Genomic DNA, 21,077 nt, shown 5'->3' on the forward strand with positions numbered 1-21,077 from the left:
TCAAGGGCCATGTCCTCGGAAATCTGCAGTCGTACCATGTCCTGCCTGATCACCTCTCCCCAATACTTCTTAGGCCTCCCTCTACCTCTTCTCGTACCCACCAAATAGTGATGAATAACTTAAGGACTCAATTAGAAATATATTATTTTTAACATAAAATAGATTCTTGTACTTAGCAAGAGAAAACTACCAATCAAACTAGAATATAAAGGCAAAGAGTTAGATTATTATAATAGCAAAGAACTAGACTAAAAGTGCAAACGGTTAACATGTACCATTAATTTTAGAAACTTTGTATAAAAGTAAACATATATAGGTGAAATAATAAATTTTAAATAGCTAATTCTATAGTCGGTTTGGTTCGATTTTTTACGGTTATTCTTTTATTAAAACCAAACCAAACCAAATTTGATTGGTTTTTAAAATTCAAATCCAAACCAAAAAAGTATCAGTTTATTGAGTTGGTCACGCAATTAAACAATTGAAATCTGACTAACACATATTATACTTATTCATCGTACCATATGTATAGACTTATTAGAACAATGTTTAAGACCTTAAGACTCTCAAGAGCTTGACTTTAACAAAAAAGATCAATTGTCAGCACGCTATTGTGTAAAAAGTGTTAGTAGACTGTATTTGTAAAATAATTCTGGAAAAATAAATGAATATAAACAGAAATGAACATAAACAGAAATGACATAAAACCAATTCGAGCCCACTGAATTCACAGTGTTTCCTTAAGGAATTTAATCCCCTCCTAGTACCCAAGGTTATGGATTATTTCCTCCCAGGATAGAACGAATTACACACTGGTGTAGTGGTACTTCAAACCCCAGTGTTTCAGCGAACACAAAGTTCGGTAGCAAATCACACTTACTTTTTACTTTGTTTGATGCTAAAAGTATGCAGAAGAAGGAGAGAAAACTCAGAAAATCGTAGTGAAATTCTGAGCAGAATAGTGTTGTATTTATAGCCAAAGTTGGGCTGAAATCTGAAGAGGTGCAACTCTTCAGAATGACTGTTTATGCAAAACGCCCAAAGCATAAATGCCATTACATAAATGGCCATTTACTCAATAATAAAGAGGGAAAATTGAAGAGGGTAGTTACTTTTCTGTTACCAAAACAGAAAAACGGATTGGATTTAATATTAATATTTAATATTAATATTCTGTTATTAAAATAAATATTTAATAACATTTCTGTTAATATTTTACTATTAACAAATAAATTTGGTCCAAAAAGTTAATCAATCAATCAATTGACCAAATCCGAATCCGAATCCAAATCCGAAGCCGAAGCCGAAGCCGAAGCCGAAGCCGAAGCCGAGCCGAGCCGAGCGAGCGACGACGACGACGGCGCGAGGCTTGCCTTCTTCTCAACTCTTTAAGAGCTAGAAGAAGAGCAATTGCTTATACCCATAAAAAACCTCTTCTTCTTCCAATATGGGACAATGCCCATTTGTCAAGGGGGGGAGGGGGGAACTTAAAATTTCACTCAAAAATTTTATTTATCTCCATTTCCCATTCAACCTCTTTTAAGTATTTAATATATATTAATTAAATACATCCAAATCTCAACAATCCCCCACATGAATGGGGAATAGCTATATCACGGAAGTATGCATGAAAAACTGTGTGATTCGCAAGTAAGGATTAATTGCATCTGGATAAGTAGGTTTCCCTTTGAACTTTCCGTAGTGAACTTATGTCGGATATACTCGATCAAGCGGTAGATTTGATATCTTTGAACCGTCGAACTTTAGTGTATACCTAGACAACCATAAGTCACACAACCAACCCTTAACCGTCTTTGGTTCTCATTGTTGTGTTCGTTTCAGCCATGAACACCGCCTGGTTTCATAAGTGCGTAGAGAACTGGCCTTACAATGTTCTCCTTGAAGCATTACAATGTTCTCCTTGAAGCGGCTAACACTTCACACTTACATAGGTGATTCCTAAACGTGTCATCCCGTAGATACACTATTTGATATACCCCGTATCAAATTTAGAAATCATTAAAAAGCCTTAATGCTTTATCCTTGGTACTGAACATTGTCTCATCACGAGAATGGACCAAAAGTTTAGTTGACAATGTTGAACCGTCATAAATGACTTTGTTTGATCTCCTTGAACCTAGATCTTGGGATCTCCAGTCTTCTAGGTGGAGTTACCGCCACTATGACTTGTTCTCGGCCACAGTCCCATTCCCCTTGATGACTTCTCAACTACCTCTCTAGTTAGGCCTTTTGTAAGTGGATCCGACACATTATCACTTGACTTTACATAGTCAATCGTGATAATTCCTCTAGAGAGTAATTGTCTAACGGTTTTATGTCTTCGTCGTATATGACGAGACTTACCGTTATACATAACGCTCCCAGCCCTTCCAATTACCGCTTGACTATCACAATGTATGCATATTGGTGCCAACGGTTTGGGCCAAAATGGAATATCTTCCAAGAAATTCCGGAGCCATTCAGCTTCTTCACCGGCTTTATCCAAGGCTATGAACTCAGCCTCCATTGTAGAGCGGGCAATACAAGTTTGTTTGGATGACTTCCAAGATACCGCTCCTCCACCAATAGTGAATACATATCCACTTGTGGACTTGGAATCAGTTGATCCGGTGATCCAATTTGCATCACAGTATCCCTCAATGACCGCAGGATATTTATTGTAGTGCAAAGCAAAGTCCTGGGTATGTACTAAATACCCCAAAACTCGTTTCATGGCCATCCAATGAGATTGGCCTGGATTGCTCGTATATCGACTCAATTTACTTATAGCACAAGCTATATCTGGTCGTGTACAATTCATGATGTACATTAAGCAACCCAACACACGAGCATAATCCAATTATGATATGCTCTGGCCTTTGTTCTTTGCTAATGCAAGATTCACATCAATTGGAGTCTTTGCAACTTTAAAGCCCAAGTGCTTGAATTTTTCAAGTACTGTCTTAATATAATGAGATTGTGACAATGCTAGACCTTGAGAAGTCTTATGGATCTTAATTCCCAGAATTAAATCAGCAACTCCCAAGTCTTTCATATCAAACTTGCTAGTTAGCATACGCTTAGTAGCATTTATGTTGGCAATGTCATTACTCATTATGAGCATATCATCCACATATAAGCAAACAATGACTATGTGATTTGAAACATTTTTAATGTACACACATTTATCACATTCATTTATCTTAAATCCATTTGACAACATTGTTTGGTCAAATTTCGCATGCCATTGTTTGGGTGCTTGTTTTAATCCGTAAAGGGACTTAACAAGTCTACAGACCTTCTTTTCTTTACCTGGAACCACAAACCCTTCAGGTTATTCCATGTAGATTTCTTCCTCCAACTCTCCATTTAAGAAGGCCGTCTTAACATCCATTTGATGAATTTCAAGACCATAAACTGCAGCTAACGCTACTAACATTAGTATGGACGTAATTCTTGTAATGAGAGTATGTAGCAAAATAGTCAAGACCTTCTCGTTGTCTATACCCTTTGACCACAAGTCTTGCCTTAAATTTGTCAATAGTTTTAATCTTCCTCTTAAAGATCCATTTAGAACCCAACGGTTTATTTCCAGGAGGAAGATACAACCCAATTCCCATGTATTGGTTGTTACATATGGTATTCTATTTCACTATTGACTGCCTCTTTACCATAACAATGATTCCGAAGAAGACATAGCTTCTTTAAATGTTTGAGGCTCATTTTCCAATAAGAAAGTCACAAAATCCGGTCCAAATGAAGTAGATGTTCTTTGACGTTTACTACGTCTTGGATCCTCCTGGTTAAGTGTACTTTCTTTTGTTTCTTCCCGAGGTCGTTTAGATCCTTCACCAATCGACTCACATTCCTTTTGATACGGATATATATTTTCAAAGATCTCAGCATTATTTGATTTTATAACCGTATTATTATGAATGTCGGGATTTTCTGATTTATGAACTAGAAATCGATATGCTTTACTATTAGTCGCATATCCTATGAAAACACAATCAACGGTTTTCGGTCCTATTTTTACCCTTTTGGGTTTAGAACTCGCACATTTGCCAAACACCCCCACACTTTAAAATAATTCAAGTTGGGCTTCCTTCCTTTCCATTTTTCATATGGAATGGATTGTGTTTTGCTATGGGGTACTCGATTTAGTATTCGGCTAGCCGTAAGAACGTCTTCCCCCCACAAGTTCTGTGGCAAACCAGAACTTATCAATAATGCGTTCATCATCTCCTTTAATGAATGATTCTTTCTTTCTACAATCCCGTTGGATTGGGGCGTGTAAGGGGCCGTTGTTTGATGAATAATTCCATATTCTTAACATATTTGTTCAAAAGGAGATTCATATTCACCACCCCGATCACTTCTTATCATTTTGATTTTCTTATTAAGTTGCGTTTCAACTTCATTTTTGTATTGCTTGAATGTGTCTATTGCTTCATCTTTACTATTAAGTAAGTAAACATAGCAATATCGAGTACTATCGTCAATAAAAGTTATGAAATACTTCTTTCCACCGCGAGATGGTATTGACTTCATGTCATAAATATCTGTGTGAATTAAGTCTAAAGGATTTGAATTTCTTTCAACCGACTTATAAGGATGTTTAACATACTTAGATTCCACACATACTTGACATTTTGATTTGTCATATTCAAACTTGGGCAATATTCCAAATTAATCATTTTCCGTAAGGTTTTATAATTGACATGACCCAAACGTATATGCCATAATTCATTTGACTCAAGTAAGTAAGACGAAGCTGAAATTTTATTATTATTTTCAACAACCATTACATTCAGCTTGAAAAGTCCCTCAGTGAGGTAACCTTTTCCTACAAACATTTCATTCTTACTTATTACAACCTTATCGGAAACAAAAACACATTTAAAACCATTCTTAACAAGAAGTCTAGTGGAGACTAAATTCTTCCTAATCTCGGGAACATGAAGGACGTTGTTCAAAGTCACCACTTTGCCGGAAGTCATTTTGAGAAATATCTTCCCACATCCTTCAATCTTCGCCTTTGAAGCATTTCCCATAGAAATCGTCTCATCGGGTCCAACAGGAGCATAAGAAGCAAAAGCTTCTCTAACAGCACAAACATGGCGAGTGGCTCCAGAATCAATCCACCACTCTTTAGGATTGCCCACCAAGTTGCATTCGGAAAGCATGGCACATAAATCATCAACATCATCATGCTTTTCAACCATGTTTGCTTGACCCTTCTTCTTGTCTTTCTTCGGAGCACGACACTCCGTAGATTTGTGTCCGGTTTTTTCACAGTTGTAACGGTTTCCACTGAACCGCTTCTTGCTTGGGTTGTATTTTGGTCCAGAAGCCTTCTTCCTCTTTTTGTTCTCTTCAACAATATTTGCTCCCATTATTGTTGAGTTTCCACGGCCTCTCTTTTCAGCAGCTTTGTTGTCCTCTTCGATTCTCAACCGAACAATGAGATCTTCAAGGGACATCTCCTTGCGTTTGTGTTTCAAGTAGTTTTTAAAGTCCTTCCACAAAGGAGGCAACTTCTCAATCATTGCTGCTACTTGAAATGCTTCATTGATGACAAGACCTTCAATGAAATTTCTATTAGTAAAAATACTAAGATTATTACTTTCAACATCAATATTAATTTGATTTATACCTTCAGCAAGGAGATCGTGAATAATCACTTGCAATTCCTGGACTTGGGTAATAACAGACTTGCTATCTACCATTTTGTAGTCCAAAAACTTTGCAGCAACAAACTTTTTTAACCCGGCATCTTCGGTTTTGTATTTCTTTTCAAGCACAGTCCACAGTTCCTTTGACGTTTCCATGCCAAAGCATCCTCCAGCCCGCTTAGAATATAATTCTTGCACAAAAAATCGGAATGCTTCCACGCCTCAATCACGAGAAAACGTTCAGTTTCTGGAGTTTCATCGGACAGCACAGGAACATCTTCCTTGATGAACTTCTGGAGATTTAGAATAGTCAAATAGAAGAACATCTTTTGCTGCCAGCGCTTGAAATTAATCCCAGAAAATTTTTCGGGTTTCTCCGCCGGTGCCAATGCTGCCGGTGTCGTTCGGCTTGTTGAGGCATTGGCAGTCACCATTGGAACAACTTGGTTCTCATTCTCATTAGTCATTTCTGTAAAAGAATGACACAAACGTTAAAATCACGTAGATTTTAATAGAGAACAAAATCACAAAGGTTTTACTCTTCCAGAAACAGTAAGTACAAATACAGAAAATATATTAAATTCCTTAAGCTTGTTAGTAGACTGTATTTGTAAAATAATTCTGGAAATATAAATGAATATATGAACATAAACAGAAATGACATAAAACCAATTCGAGCCCACCGAATTCACAGTGTTTCCTTAAGGAATTTAATCCCCTCCTAGTACCCAAGGTTATGGATTATTTCCTCCCGGGATAGAACGAATTACACACTGGTGTAGTGGTACTTCAAACCCTAGTGTTTCAGCGAACACAAAGTTCGGTAGCAAATCACACTTACTTTTTACTTTGTTTGATGCTAAAAGTATGCAGAAGAAGGAGAGAAAACTCAGAAAATCGTAGTGAAATTCTGAGCAGAATAGTGTTGTATTTATAGCCAAAGCATAAATGTCATTACATAAATGGCCATTTACTCAATAATAAAGAGGGAAAATAAAGAGGAAAAATTGAAGAGGGTAGTTACTTTTCTGTTACCAAAACAGAAAAACGGATTGGATTTAATATTAATATTCTGTTATTAAAACAAATATTTATTAACATTTCTGTTAATATTTTACAATTAACAAATAAATTTGGTCCAAAAAGTTAATCAATCAATTGACCAAATCCGAAGCCGAAGCCGAAGCCGAGCGAGCGACGACGACGACGGCGCGAGGCTTGCCTTCTTCTCAACTCTTTAAGAGCTAGAAAAAGAGCAATTGCTTATATACCCATAAAAAACCTCTTCCTCTTCCAATATGGGACAATGCCCATTTGCCAAGGGGGAACTTAAAATTTTACTCAAAAATTTCATTTCCCTCCATTTCCATTCACCCTCTTTTAAGTATTTAATATATATTAATTAAATACGTCCAAAACCCAACAAAAAGTCAACACGACATTCAATTTCTAAGGCATGATAACTACAATATTCATAGGCACACGACTGCTACGGACTAAATACCTAACTTTGACAAAGAATCGTTTTGAACACCTTAAGGAAGACATGGAACCAATGATACTAAAGCATAACATGATTTGGTCAAACATAACGTACTCCCACAAGATAGTCATTCTTCACTACGTTTACAACATGCATTCAATTTAGAGCAGCAACATTACTGGACATGAGAAGAGAAGGAAACAAGAAAGTGAAGAAGGCGACTGACCACCTGTTAAGAAGCAAACTGGGGCCGGAAAAAGGTAGTCAAAGATCAGTCTCTGAGATCGAACAAGGATTCAAGCTCAGCCGAATTTGAAAACGAACAGGAGGAAAGAAAAAAGAAGTTAGAACTGAGAGATTAGGAGTGCTTTCAAGATGAGTTAATGAGCTTTTTTGTGATGCTCAGGTTGTTGTGGAAGGTTATTAACTCCAGTATATATAGCCATAGTTATGGCTCCACTATCGGACTAGGTTTTGAAATTTAAAAAGTGACGGTTCTATGTGCTTGAAAGAACAAGAGAGAGAAGAGAAAATTGATTTGAGGTTGGAGGGTCTCACCTTTGAAGACTAGGTTACACTTCACATTAAATCTTAAGTGCATTTATTTTTAGGGAAAATGTCCAAATATATCCCTATTGTTATAAATAGTATTTTATTTATGGTGAATATCTATATTTTAGAGAGATCTTCGGGTTTGTTACTTGATGGCTAAGCCACTTTTTCCCTATAAATAGAGGTGTTCTATTCCATTGTAATGGACTCCAAATCATTAAGAATTCTCTCTCCCTACTTTTCTCTACAATACTCTTCTTCTTCTTTTATTGTTTCATAACACGTTATCAGCACGAGACTCCAACCAATTGAGTAGAGGCTCTGGGTTACATGCATGTGTGCTCAACTTATACATAATATTGAGCATAATGATTGTCAATTGTTCCATGAACTTCCTTCACCAATAAATTCTGGATTTGGGTAAGTATTTTACCTTATTTTTCTCTTTTAAACTCTTGAAATTCTATAATTTGATTTTAAATACAAGTAAAGATAATAAATTTTGATTATAACTCTAATAGAGTTTGTATGAAATTATAATCACGTGAAGTGGTAAAATTTCTATGTCTCGCCATGATCATATTCATGTATGATTGTGCGCACAAGAAGTGGAAACCCGACCCATTGAATTTGCTTCATTCTCATTCCCTTAAGAGAATTAGTTATCAGTATGTGATAAATCTGACAGAAGACAAAATTATTACTGTTAAGGTACCAATGGATGTGGACGTGCCAATAGATGAATTTATAATCGTCATCGTTGTGATAATGAGAACAATAAGGATTCTCAAAATAATCCTTCACTCTGTGAAAATAATATTTGTCATCGATTTGACATGAGATTTTGTAAAGCACATATAGATGATTATGGTCCATTCGTGATGTGAATGTGGCAACATATGATTTATGAACACATATTCATTCTTGGAAGAATATGAACGTGCTAGTGGTAGTGAATATACCACACTCACCTCTAGAAGGAGGTTTGAGATGAAATAAGAAAATAATATCATTATTATAGCATGAATTATCATTGATCACGTACCTATTGTGATTATGCCAAAATATTATGGCAATGTGATTATTATAGGGCAAAAGTAATGGAAGCAACATATCTTGCCTATAAATGATTTTGACCATGACCATAATGGTATAACTTTCTCTTTGAAAGATATATTTATCATATGAAAGTTGATGAATATGTGGTAGTATAAAATTAATTGAGAGCTCTGGAAGAGCCAATTATTACTATTTTGGGGGAATACAATTAATTATGAATAAGGCATTGTGTTGTAGTAAGTCTCAAAGAAACTTATTGAGTTTCTAAAGTATTCGCGAAAGTGGTTGGTTATATTGAGACTATAAATAATCAGAAGATTTAATATCTTTATATTAATACAACTGTACTCGGGTAATATGTATATGAAAACTACCCGTTATATTGCCTGATTTGTACAACACAAATAAAAAATTATGGTGAAATTACATGACGTAGTAAACCGGAAGTTTATTGATATAAAAACTCATATCATAATAAACTTGAAGTTTGTTAATAATTGCACACGTCATGGTGTAAACCTGATGTTTATCAATATTGATAATTTATCCAATTGGCATAATTGGTTTAGCCATGTCAATTTAAGTATGATGTGCAAAAATAAAAGAGAATTCACATGGGTAAATATTAAAGAACTAGAAAGTTCTTTACAAATTCTCTTATGTTTCTTGTTCTCATTAATTAATATACCAACTAAAATTGGGATTGAATCCATGAATGCTGGAAATATCAAGGGTGAATATGGGCTCATTCAACTGCCATGTATACCACATAAGATGCATCTATGAGATGGTTACATGTGCGATTATTAATAACCCGCAACATGGTGTTTGCGAGTTAATTTGCTCAATAATTTAATTCCGAGCATAATTTCCATATTTTCTATTCAAGACTGTTCATCTTGATAAGTTGGTTTACATCATAGATTGTTTAGCAAAATAATTTTTTGCGTGCCTCCACTTAATAGCTAAACTATTGCTTAAGAGAACATAGTTATCTATATCAGTTTGATATACATTATATACGAAAGTATATTACATTCTCTGCTCACAAGTGGTTCAAGGTTAGGAACCAAATAATTTCATCTTATTATTATTGATGTGCGGTGTATATTTTTATTAACACCATAATGCACAAAGATGGGTTCTCAAAGTTGAAGAAGCAAGTTAGTTTTTCTAACATGAGGGGAAGAGATGATAAACATTTGAAAAAAAGTAACGTGGAATGAATTATCATTTCTACATCTAGATCCTCGAATAAGATAATATGAACTTGGAGTTCATAAAATGATAATTCATATGCAATATATTACAAAGCATGGCAGACACATTTGCTGACCCAAAGAAAGTAACTATATTCTCACTGCAAATGCTCCTATTAGATTAAGTCCTAGAAGGACAATATCTATAGTATGCCTAAAGCGTATAGACAAATCAGTTTCAAATAAACTTCTTGATAAAGAAGATGAGAAAATGATCAAAATGATCATAATAAGGATTAAGGAGGCAAGTGATCTAGAAGATCACATGATATAACACTTCATAAAATCTCTAGAGAGGTTCAGGTACCTGAAAATATGAATGAAGATATCTCTATATTATGTCGTTATGAAAAATATTGAAACAGATATAAAATGTTCGTCGAAGACATCTATCATAACGCTAAGTATAGATGAGGACCTCAAGTTTGTCGAGTACAGACGCAAAAATATTGGTCAAATGGAAAAGACACAATTCGAATAGAATTAGTTTCATATGAATTGTAGTTTTGGCTATGTAGTTCAAACACTTGAAAATATAAAGTCAATGGTGTGTGCAATCACCTTTATCTATCTTATATGTCTAGCATGACATAAAAACTTAATATGCATCTAAAGTCCATTCATATGGCTTATATGATTTAACTTATATGACAATCCATGAAGGATTTAAATTGCTTAAAGAATATAGAATTCTTGGTCATGAAGTACTATATCCTAAGTGCAATTTATGCACATTTGCATCTTGGTATAACTATAAGCGTGATAATGTGATAGCGAGAATTTTCAAGGTGCAACATATTTATTGGAGTTAATATGGTTGATTTATTCACCAAATCTCTGTCGACGTAAACCTTCAAGAGGCTAGTGTACAAGATTGGGATGCGAAAGCTCAAAGATGTGAATTGATGCTCTCATCAGGGGGAGTTATTACGTATTGTACTCTTTTTTCCTTACAAGGTTTTGTCTCACTGGATTTTCCTTGCAAGGTTTTTAACAAAGCAACCAAAAAAGCGTATTGTTAGATATGTGTACTCTTTTTCCTTCTGTAGAATTTTTCCCCACTGGGTTTTATTTTAGTTAAGGCTTTAATGATGCACATTATCTATTGAATAGACATTCAAGGGGGAATGTTATAAATAGTATTTTATTTATGGTGAATGTCTATATTTTAGAGAGATCATAGGGTTTGTTACTTGGTAGTTAAGCCACTTTTTTCCTGTAAATAGAGGTATTTTATTTCATTGTAATGGGCTCCAAATCAATAAGAATTCTCTCTCCCTACTTTTCTCTGCAATACTCTTCTTCTTCTTCTTCTTTTATTGTTTCATAACACCTATACTATTAAAAATAGTTTATATTTATCCTCTGTTATACTTTCCCTCTAAATTTTTACCTACCGTCAGTAAAGTAATAAAAAATATCCCTATTTCTAACAGAGATCCACCATGGCAAATTAAATCCCACATGATCTGATATTTTGTGTGAGGTGGACGCCATATGGCAAGCCACCTCACCATTCTAATCATATTTTCCCCCTCCCCTCCTTTCACTTCACCCTACCCATCTCCAATCTCCTATACCCATTTACCCCCTCCCCTCCATCCCTACTGAAGATTTGGGCGGTAAGATTCCCACCCCTGTTAAAGGAGTGTTCAGGTTCTTAATTTTTGATTTCATCCGCCCAGTAGCACCAACGTCCCTTATTCCTATTAATTTTCATCTATCCCAAAACCACCATGTAAGCTTTTAGCCATTCGCCACAACCTGAAATCGAGCTGCTGCCGAACTCCACCACCAGAATATTCTAGTAGCGACTTCCCCAAATAAATCGTCATAGCCAATAGCCCCATTTTCAACCAACGAAAAACATCCAAACATCCGGTGACCACTGGTGAACGCCGTCTCTTACCAACAAGAAAACCCCAACCCACCTCCCCTATTTCATCTATAAGATTTCACTTAAACAACAAATTGGTACCTTTCTGTTATGATAGAACTTTGTTGGATTTCCTTAGAAGTGTGCTTTGTTATGAGTTTACTATCGATTATGTAGATTAAGAAGAAAGGGGCTGGCGATGGAAAGAGAGAGAAAGTGAGGGGTTCGGATAAGTAGGGGCGGTAAAAGGGGGAGAGATAAATGGGCACAGAAATTAGAGATCGGTAGCGTTAAGCGGTAGGAGGGAAAGGGTTATAATGGTGAGGTGGCATGCCACGTGGCATCCACCTTATCCAAAATGTCAAACCATGCGGGATTTAATTTGCCATGGTGGATCTCTGTCAGAAATAAGGATATTTTTGATTACTTTATTGACGGTAGGGATAAATTTAGAAGGAAAGTATAACGAAGGATAAATATAAACTATTTTCAATAGTACAAGGATATATTTGGACCTTTTCCTTTATTTTTATTCCTAAAGCGGGGCAAGTGCACATATAGCCGTTGTGTACGGTAAAAATAGGGCTTGCCCGATTTTGCCATTTAATCGAGACCAGAGAATCACGTCGAGGGTCCGCCTCTTAATGGATCAGGACAGGGCATGAAGATAAGGTATCAGGCTCGAGAATCGAGGCGCTCGCCAAGGTCGAGGCCAACAACGATCGAGACCAAATATGACTTCGAACGAAGGCAATAACGGAAAGGCGAAGTATCCGTTACCGGTCGAAGATCACGGCAAAAATCCCGGAACAGATCAAATCAAGGGCGGTTATTTATGCCAATCATGGAATTTACTTCCGTAATTAGAATTGTACCATAGTAGGATTCCTCTACTATATAAAGAGGATTCTGATCACTTTGTAATGGCCTTATATTGACACAGTTCAAAGCAATATAATATTCTCTCTTTAATTTACATTCTCTCGTTTATCAGCTTGTTGCATTTATTCTTGCATAACTAGCTTGAGGGTATCCAAGGTCGAGGGATCTGTCCAAAAGCTGGTTTGCAAATTAAAGAAAGACTTTTATAAAGAAGGAAATAAATAAAAATATTTTTGAATTTTTTAAAAATTGGGGTCTTAAAGAAAGACTTTTCTAAAGAAGGAAGTAAATGAAAATATTTTTGGATTTTTTGAAAATTGGGGCCGGAACCGATGAGGTTTGCCTACGTATCTCACATCCGGTGAGAATCAAACCCGCGTAGTTCTGTCGGTTTTGACGCGAAGAGAAAAATATAAACCATTTTGGACTAACCCCTGTTTTTTTCCTTTTTTTCAAAAATCTCTTTTTTCTTTTTTTTTTTTAAAAAAATTGGGAGAGTTTCGGGATATTTCGAACACCATTTTTGGGAAATGGATGAAATTCTCTGTCATAGCTCCAACTTGGTTTCTCTTTGATTTTTCTTACCTAATCTAGAAGCTGGTCAACATGCAAGCCGAAACAAATAAATGCACAGGTAGCACGTAAAAATGCATCAGGTTGGTCTGTTATTTTGGGTACACCTGTCCTAGACGGACCCAACCCTGTATTGAGTCCCCTAAGTCAAATGCACATGATGCAAACAAGCATTCCTACTAGGGATCCAGTGTGACGACCCAGCCGGTCGTTTCACGAGTTACCGCTCCGTTTCCCCCGTTTTTGCTTCTTATTGCTTTAATCGGTTTTATATGTGATCGGGTTGGTTGGCTCGGGTTCGGAAAGGTTTTGAGAAGGTTGGAGACACTTAGTCTCTTTTAAGAAAGCTTAAGTTGGAAAAGTCAACCGGATATTGACTTATGTGTTAGAGGGCTCGGATGTGAGTTCCGATGGTTCGGATAGCTTCGGGAGATGATTTGTGACTTAGGAGCGTGATCAGAATGTGTTTTGGAGGTCCGGAGTAGATTTAGGCTTGAATTGGCAAAATTGAGTTTTTGGCGTTTTCCGGTTGATAGGTGAGATTTTGATATAGGGGTCGGAATGGAATTCTGGAAGTTGCAGTAGCTCTGTTATGTTATTTGGGATGTGTGTGCAAAATTTCAGATCATTCGGACATGGTTTGGTATACTTTTTGATCAAAAGCGGAATGCAGAAAATTTTAGAACCTTAGGCTTGAATTCGATGTGTTTTGGTGGTTTTGATGTAGTTTGGGGTGTTTTGAAGGTTAGTATAAGTTTGAATAGTAGTATAGGATGTGTTTGTGCTGTTGGTTGAGGTCCCGGGGGCCTCAGGGTAATTTCGAATGGTTGACGGGAAGTTTGGAAGTGGTTTGGCAGCTGAAGTGTTGGAATTGCTGTCATAACCGCACCTGCGGCTAGGTGACTGCAGGTGCGGTCTCACGGAAGCGAAAGGGGGCCACAGATGTGGCCAGAGGCGTGATTGGCTGTGACCGCAGAAGCGGTTGTGTGACCGCACCTGCGATGGCGCAGGTGCGGATTGGGCATCGCAGATGCGGAAAGGCAAAGCTTAAGTGAAAACCGCAGATGCGGTACCTTGGACCGCAGATGCGGTGGATTGACCGCAGGTGTTAAAAACCTGGGTCAGAATGTATATATTTCTTCCTTCGCGATTTTCAAAGGGTTTCACCATTTTTAAAAGCGATTTCGGGAGTTTTGAGCAATTTTTGAAGAAGGATTTCAAGGGAGCTTCATTGAGGTAAGGATTTTGGACCTAAAACTCGTTCCTATTGTATTAATTCACAGATTATGGCTGAAATTAATGGAATTTAAGCCAACAATGGAGGAACTAGGGCTTAGAAACTTAGGCCTTTGATTGAAGATTTGAAAGAACCTTTGTGGTCGGATTTTGGAACTTTTGATATGTATGAACTCGTAGGGAGATAAGGAATCTAATGATGTAAAAATTTATCGAATTCCGAGATGTGGGCCCGAGGGTCGGGTTTTGGTAATTTCGGGATTTGCATTGCTTTTCGAGTGGGCTTTGTCCCTTTAGCATATTTTGATGATTACGTTCTAATTTTGGTAGATTCGGAGCATCCGGAGGCCATTCGAGGGGCAAAGGCATCACGAGCTAGAGTTTGGGCCGGATTGAGGTGAGTAATGATTTTAAATGTTGTCCTGAGGGTATGAAACCCCGGATTACACAACGTTCGGCTATGTTGAGGTGACGCACATGCTAGATGACGAGCGTGGGGTCGTGCACCGTTGGGGATTGTGACTTAGTCCATCCCGAATGACTGTTTTACTGTGTATTTGATAGCTAATTGTTTGATATTATTATGTTTTGGGCTAAATGCCATATCTGGGCTTCGTGCCAACTGTTTGGACCCTTAGGGGATCTTTACTGATATTTTTCCTCACTGTTTGATTTTATACTTGTGCTCAGTCATGCCATATTTAACTCTTTTCAAAACTCAGCCATGTTACTCTATTTTAAACATTTTAAATGATATTTTAAAAGATATTTTGAGCTGAGCATCATGTTTACTGTTGCCCGAGGGGCTTATGAGATTCTAACTGAGTAAGGCCGAGGGCTTGTATTGTGAGGTTACTTTTGGGTCGGGCTGCACGCCGCAACGGCGATATACTAATTATGGTAATAAGGCCGAGGGCCTGATATTGTACACCACGAGGTGGCTTGTGATTGATATGAGGCCGAGAGCCTGTTTATGATGCCACGAGTTGGCTTGAAATTGCGCTTGGGCCGTAAGGGGTCCCTCCCGGAGTCTGTACACCCCCAGTGAGCGCGGGTACCCATTGTGATATGAGATATAGCCCGAGGGGCTGGTATTGTTCTGTGATATAGTCTGAGTGGTAGTTCTTATGTGTTTACCTTTTCTAGCTGTGTTTCCTCTATTTGTTTAACTGCTTAAAAAGTGTCTTATGAGATTTCACTGTTTAATTGTGTTTACTGATTTTGTTCTGCCTCTTATAGCTTATTGTTGTGTTTAACGTGATTTTATATCGCTAAGTCTTCATTTATTGTTATTACTCACTGAGTTGGAGTACTCACCTTACTCCCTGCACCCTTGTGTGTAGATTCAGGCGCTACAGGTCCTGCTAGCGAGGGTTGGGAGCTGTCCAACAGATTTTCGGAGATTCACTAGGTAGCTACCGGCGATTTGCAGCCCAGTACACTCTCCCTCTATCTTATTTCCTTCTGTTTTCAGTTATGTAGTAGTGGAGTAGACTTTCAGACTTGTAGTATTATTTTAGATACTCATGACTGGTGACACCCCGATGTCGGGCTGTGTTGGTTTTAATTCCGCAAATTGCACTGTTCGCTATTTATTTTGGGATTTTATTCTGTTAATGACTTAGTATTTATTATTTTAATATCTTTGGATGAATTGGGAGTGTGTCGGATGGCCTTGTCTTCACGAGAGGCGCCATCACGACCGGGTCTGGGTTTAGGGTCGTGACAAGTTGGTATCAGAGCCTAGGTTACATAGGTCTCGCGGGTCATGAGCAGGTTTAGTAGAGTCTCGCGGATCAGTACGGAGACGTCTGTATTTATCCTCGAGAGGCTGCGGAACCTTTAGGAAAATTCCACATTCTTGAAATTCTTGTCGTGCGAATCTGTTGATCCGAGTACTAAACTCCTGTTATTCTATTCTCTCACAGATGGTGAGGACACGAGCAACCGGTCAGGATGGACGACCACCAGTACCACTAGCTGGAGCCACTAGAGGTCGAGGACGCGGTCGAGGCCGTGGTAGGGGCAGAGGTGCAGCCCACACAGCAGCTGGGGCAGCACCTGCAGATCCACCAGCTGCCCCAGTTCAGGAGCAGGTCCCAGTTGTGGACCCTCCAGCAGCACCAGCTATGCCCATTGTGATTCCGGGTCTTCAGGAGACTTTGGCCCAGATTTTGACGGTATGTACGAGTCTTTCTCAGGCGGTCGCGGTCTCTACTGCCGCAACCACTTCTCAGGTAGGGGGAGGCTCTCAGAGTCCTGCCGCCCGCACACCCGATCAGGTGGTTCAGGGATTGTAGACACCGGAGGCACTATTAGCCCAGCCGGTGGCAGCTGCTCAGAGTTACGTAGCTCCAGTTATGCCGGAGGACGAGCAGCGTAGATTGGAGAGGTTTGGCAGACTCCAGCCTCTTACTTTCAGTAGTGTAGAGGGCGATGACGCCTAAGGTTTCTTAGACAGATGTCAGAGGATTTTTCGCACCGCGGGTATTCTTGAGACCAGCGAGGTTACATTCACGACCTTTCAGTTTACCGGAGCTGCCTTCACTTGGTGGGAGGCATATGAGAGGCGTAAGCCTGTTGGTTCGGCACCTCTTACTTGGCAGCAGTTCTCCACTCTATTTTTGGAGAAGTATGTCCCACAGTCCCGCAGGGAGGAGTTGCGTAGGCAGTTCGAGCAGTTACGATAGAGGATTATAACTGTTACTCAGTACGAGATGAGGTTCTCAGAGTTAGCTCGACATGCTATTTGGCTGGTTGCTACGGAGATAGAGAGGATCAGGAGGTTTGTTGATGGCCTCACATAACAGCTTCGGGTTCTCATGACTAGGGAGAGAGTGTCAGGTGCTACATTTGAGGAGGTTGTGGATATCGCTCGTAAGATTGAGTCAGTTCGTCTCCAAGAGCGCGAGGAGAGGGAGGCCAAGAGGCCTCGAGGTCATGGTAGTTTTGGGGGTGCTCCTTCGAGGGGCCAGTTCCAGCACGCAGAGGCCGTCAGTTCAGGCATGCTCAGTCAGCTCGCCCAGGTTATCGTGGGGCATCATCAGACCATGGTTCTCACGGTTCTCAGCAGGGTCATTCTTCATTCAGTGCACTTCTAGCCCAGGGTTCGTCCCGTGCTCCATCAGTTCAGGATTCTTTTACGCCAGGTGCGTCCGCTAGTCATTCCGGTGCTAGGGATTCCCATCAGTCCCCGCCTCCAGCACCGGAATGAGAATGTGCGTCCTCATCGTCTTGGGAGTTCATCCCAGCAGAGGGGTCAACCATCAGTCTCAGCCCCAGCCACTTCACCACCCACCCACCCAGCTAGGGGTGGAGGACAGTCATCTAGGGGTCGCCCTAGAGGGGGAGGTTGATCCGGTGGTGGTTAGGCCCGCTTCTATGCACTTCCAGCTAGTCCTGATGCGATTGCTTCAGATGCGGTGATTACAGGTATTATCTCAGTCTGCCACGGGGATGCTTCTGTGTTATTTGACCCTGGTTCTACTTTCTCTTATGTGTCGTCTTATTTTGCCCATTGTTTGGATATGCCCTGCGAGTCCCTCATTTCTTCTGTTCATGTCTCTACGTCGGTAGGTGATACTGTTGTGGTAGACCGTGTGTACCGGTCGTATGTTGTGTCTATTAGGGGTCTGGAGACCCGAGTGGATCTATTGTTGTTATATATGGTGGACTTCGATGGGCATGGACTGGTTATCTCCGCGCCGGGCTATTCTGGACTGTCATGCCAAGACAGTGACATTAGTTATGCCGGGTGTGCCACGGATTGAGTGGCGAGGTTCAACCAATTATGTCCCCAGCAGGGTGATTTCTTTCTTGAAGGCCCAACGTATGGTTGGGAAAGTTTGTCTTTTATACTTAGCATTTGTGAGGGATATCAGTGTAGAGACTCCCAGTATTGACTCTGTTCCAGTCGTGAGGGATTTCCCCGATGTGTTTCCTGCAGACCTGTCGGGCATGCCACTGGACAGGGATATTGATTTTGGTATTGATCTGGTGCCGGGCACTCAGCCCATTTCTGTTCCTCCGTATCGCATTGCACCAGCGGAGTTGAAGGAGTTAAAGGAGCAGCTTCAGGAACTCCTTGACGAGGGGTTCATTCGTCTTAGTGTGTCACCGTGGGGTGCGCCGGTTCTTTTTGTGAAGAAGAAGGATGGAACAATGAGAATGTGCATTGATTACAGGCAGTTGAACAAGGTAACAATTAAGAATAATTATCCTTTGCCTCGTATCGATGATTTGTTCGACCAGCTTCAGGGAGCGAGAGTGTTCTCCAAGATTGATCTCCGTTCAGGTTATCACCAGCTGAAGATCAGGGACTTAGATATTCTTAAGACAACTTTCAGGACCCGTTATGGTCATTATGAGTTCTTCGTGATGTCTTTCGGGCTGACCAATGCCCAGCAGCGTTCATGCATTTGATGAACAACGTATTCCGGCCGTATCTCGACTCGTTTGTCATAGTCTTCATTGATGATATTCTGGTATACTCACGTAGTCAGGAGGAGCACGCGGAGCATTTGAGATTGGTGTTGCAGAGATTGAGAGAGGAGAAGCTTTATGCAAAGTTCTCCAAATGTGAGTTTTGGCTCAGTTCAGTGGCTTTCTTGGGGCACGTGGTGTCCAGCGAGGGTATTCAGGTTGACCCGAAGAAGATAGAGGCGGTTCAGAGTTGGACCAGACCGTCCTCAGCTACAGAGATTCGCAGCTTTCTTGGTTTGGCGGGTTATTATCTCCGGTTTGTTCAGGGGTTTTCGTCTATTGCATCGCCCTTGATCAAGTTGACTCAGAAGGGTGTTTCATTTTAGTGGTTTGATGAGTGTGAGGAGAGCTTTCAGAAGCTCAAGACTGCCTTGACCACAGCTCCAGTGTTAGTATTGCCATCAGCTTCAGGTTCTTATACCATGTATTGTGATGCTTCGAGAGTTGGTATTGGGTGTGTTCTAATGCAGGAGAGTAGAGTTATTGCTTATGTTTCTCATCAGTTGAAGCCTCATGAGAAGAACTACCCTGTTCATGATTTGGAGTTAGCTGCCATTGTTCACGCGTTGAAGATTTGGAGGCATTATTTGTATGGTGTGTCTCGTGAGGTGTATATCGATCATCGTAGCCTCCAGCACTTGTTCAAGCAGAAGGATCTCAATCTGAGGCAGCGGAGGTGGTTGGAGTTGCTTAAGGATTATGACATTACTATCTTGTATCACCCGGGGAAGGCCAATGTGGTGGCCGATGCTTTGAGCCGAAAGGCGATGAGTATGGGGAGTTTGGCGTATATTCTAGTTGGGGAGAGACCTCTTGCAGTTGATGTTCAGGCTTTGGCCAATCGATTCGTGAGGTTGGATATTTCGGAACCCAGTAGGGTATTGGCTTGTGTGATTTCTCAGTCTTCCTTATATGAGCGCATCAGAGAGCGCCAGTATGATGATCCTCATTTGCTTGTCCTTAAGGACAGAGTTCAACATGATGATGCCAAAGATGTGACTATCGGTGATGATGGGGTGTTAAGGATACATGGCCGGATTTGTGTGCCCAATGTAGATGGGCTTCGGGAGTTGATTCTAGAGGAGGCCCATAGCTCGCGGTATTCCATTCATCCAGGTGCCGCGAAGATGTATCAGGATCTGAGACAACATTATTGGTGGAGGAGAATGAGAAAGATATTGTGGGGTTTGTAGCTCGGTGTCTCAATTGTCAGCAAGTGAAATATGAGCATCAAAGATCGGGTGGCTTGCTTCAGCGGATGGATATTCCAGAGTGGAAGTGGGAGCGGATCATTATGGACTTTGTAGTTGGACTGCCACGGACTTTGAAGAAGTTCGATGCTATTTGGGTGATTGTGGATCGGCTGACGAAGTCCGCGCACTTCATTCCTATCTGTACTACTTATTCTTTAGAGCAGTTGGCAGAGATATATATCCGGGAGATTGTTCGTTTGCATGGTGTCCCAGTTTCCATCATTTCAGATCGGGGCACTCAGTTTACTTCACAGTTTTGGAGGTCTGTACAGCGAGAGTTGGGTACTCAAGTTGAGTTGAGCACAACTTTTCACCCTTAGACGGACGGGCAGTCCGAGCGCACTATTCAGATATTGGAGGACATGTTACGCGCTTGTGTCATTGATTTCGGAGGGTTATGGGATCAGTTTCTACCGCTCGCAGAGTTTGCTTATAACAATAGTTACCAGTCGAGTATTCAGATGGCCCCATATGAGGCTTTGTATGGGAGGCGGTGTAGATCTCCAGTTGGTTGGTTTGAGCCGGGCGAGGCTAGGCTATTGGGTACAGATTTGGTACAGGATTCTTTAGACAAGGTGGAGGTGATTCAGGAGAGGCTTCGTACAGCGCAGTCGAGACAAAAGAGCTATGCGGACAGGAAGGTTCGGGATGTGTCCTGCATGGTTGGTGAGAAGGTTCTGTTGAAGGTGTCACCCATGAAGGGTGTTATGAGATTTGGAAAGAAGGGTAAATTGAGTCCGCGGTTCA

General features: G+C 40.0%; 1 pseudogene; it reads left to right on the forward strand.

The window, feature by feature from the left end:
- LOC109222978 lies at window positions 18,763-19,181 on the forward strand (annotated as a pseudogene).

Source organism: Nicotiana attenuata, chromosome 2 (genome assembly GCF_001879085.1).
Source record: "Nicotiana attenuata strain UT chromosome 2, NIATTr2, whole genome shotgun sequence".
Classification (NCBI taxonomy): Eukaryota; Viridiplantae; Streptophyta; class Magnoliopsida; order Solanales; family Solanaceae; genus Nicotiana; species Nicotiana attenuata.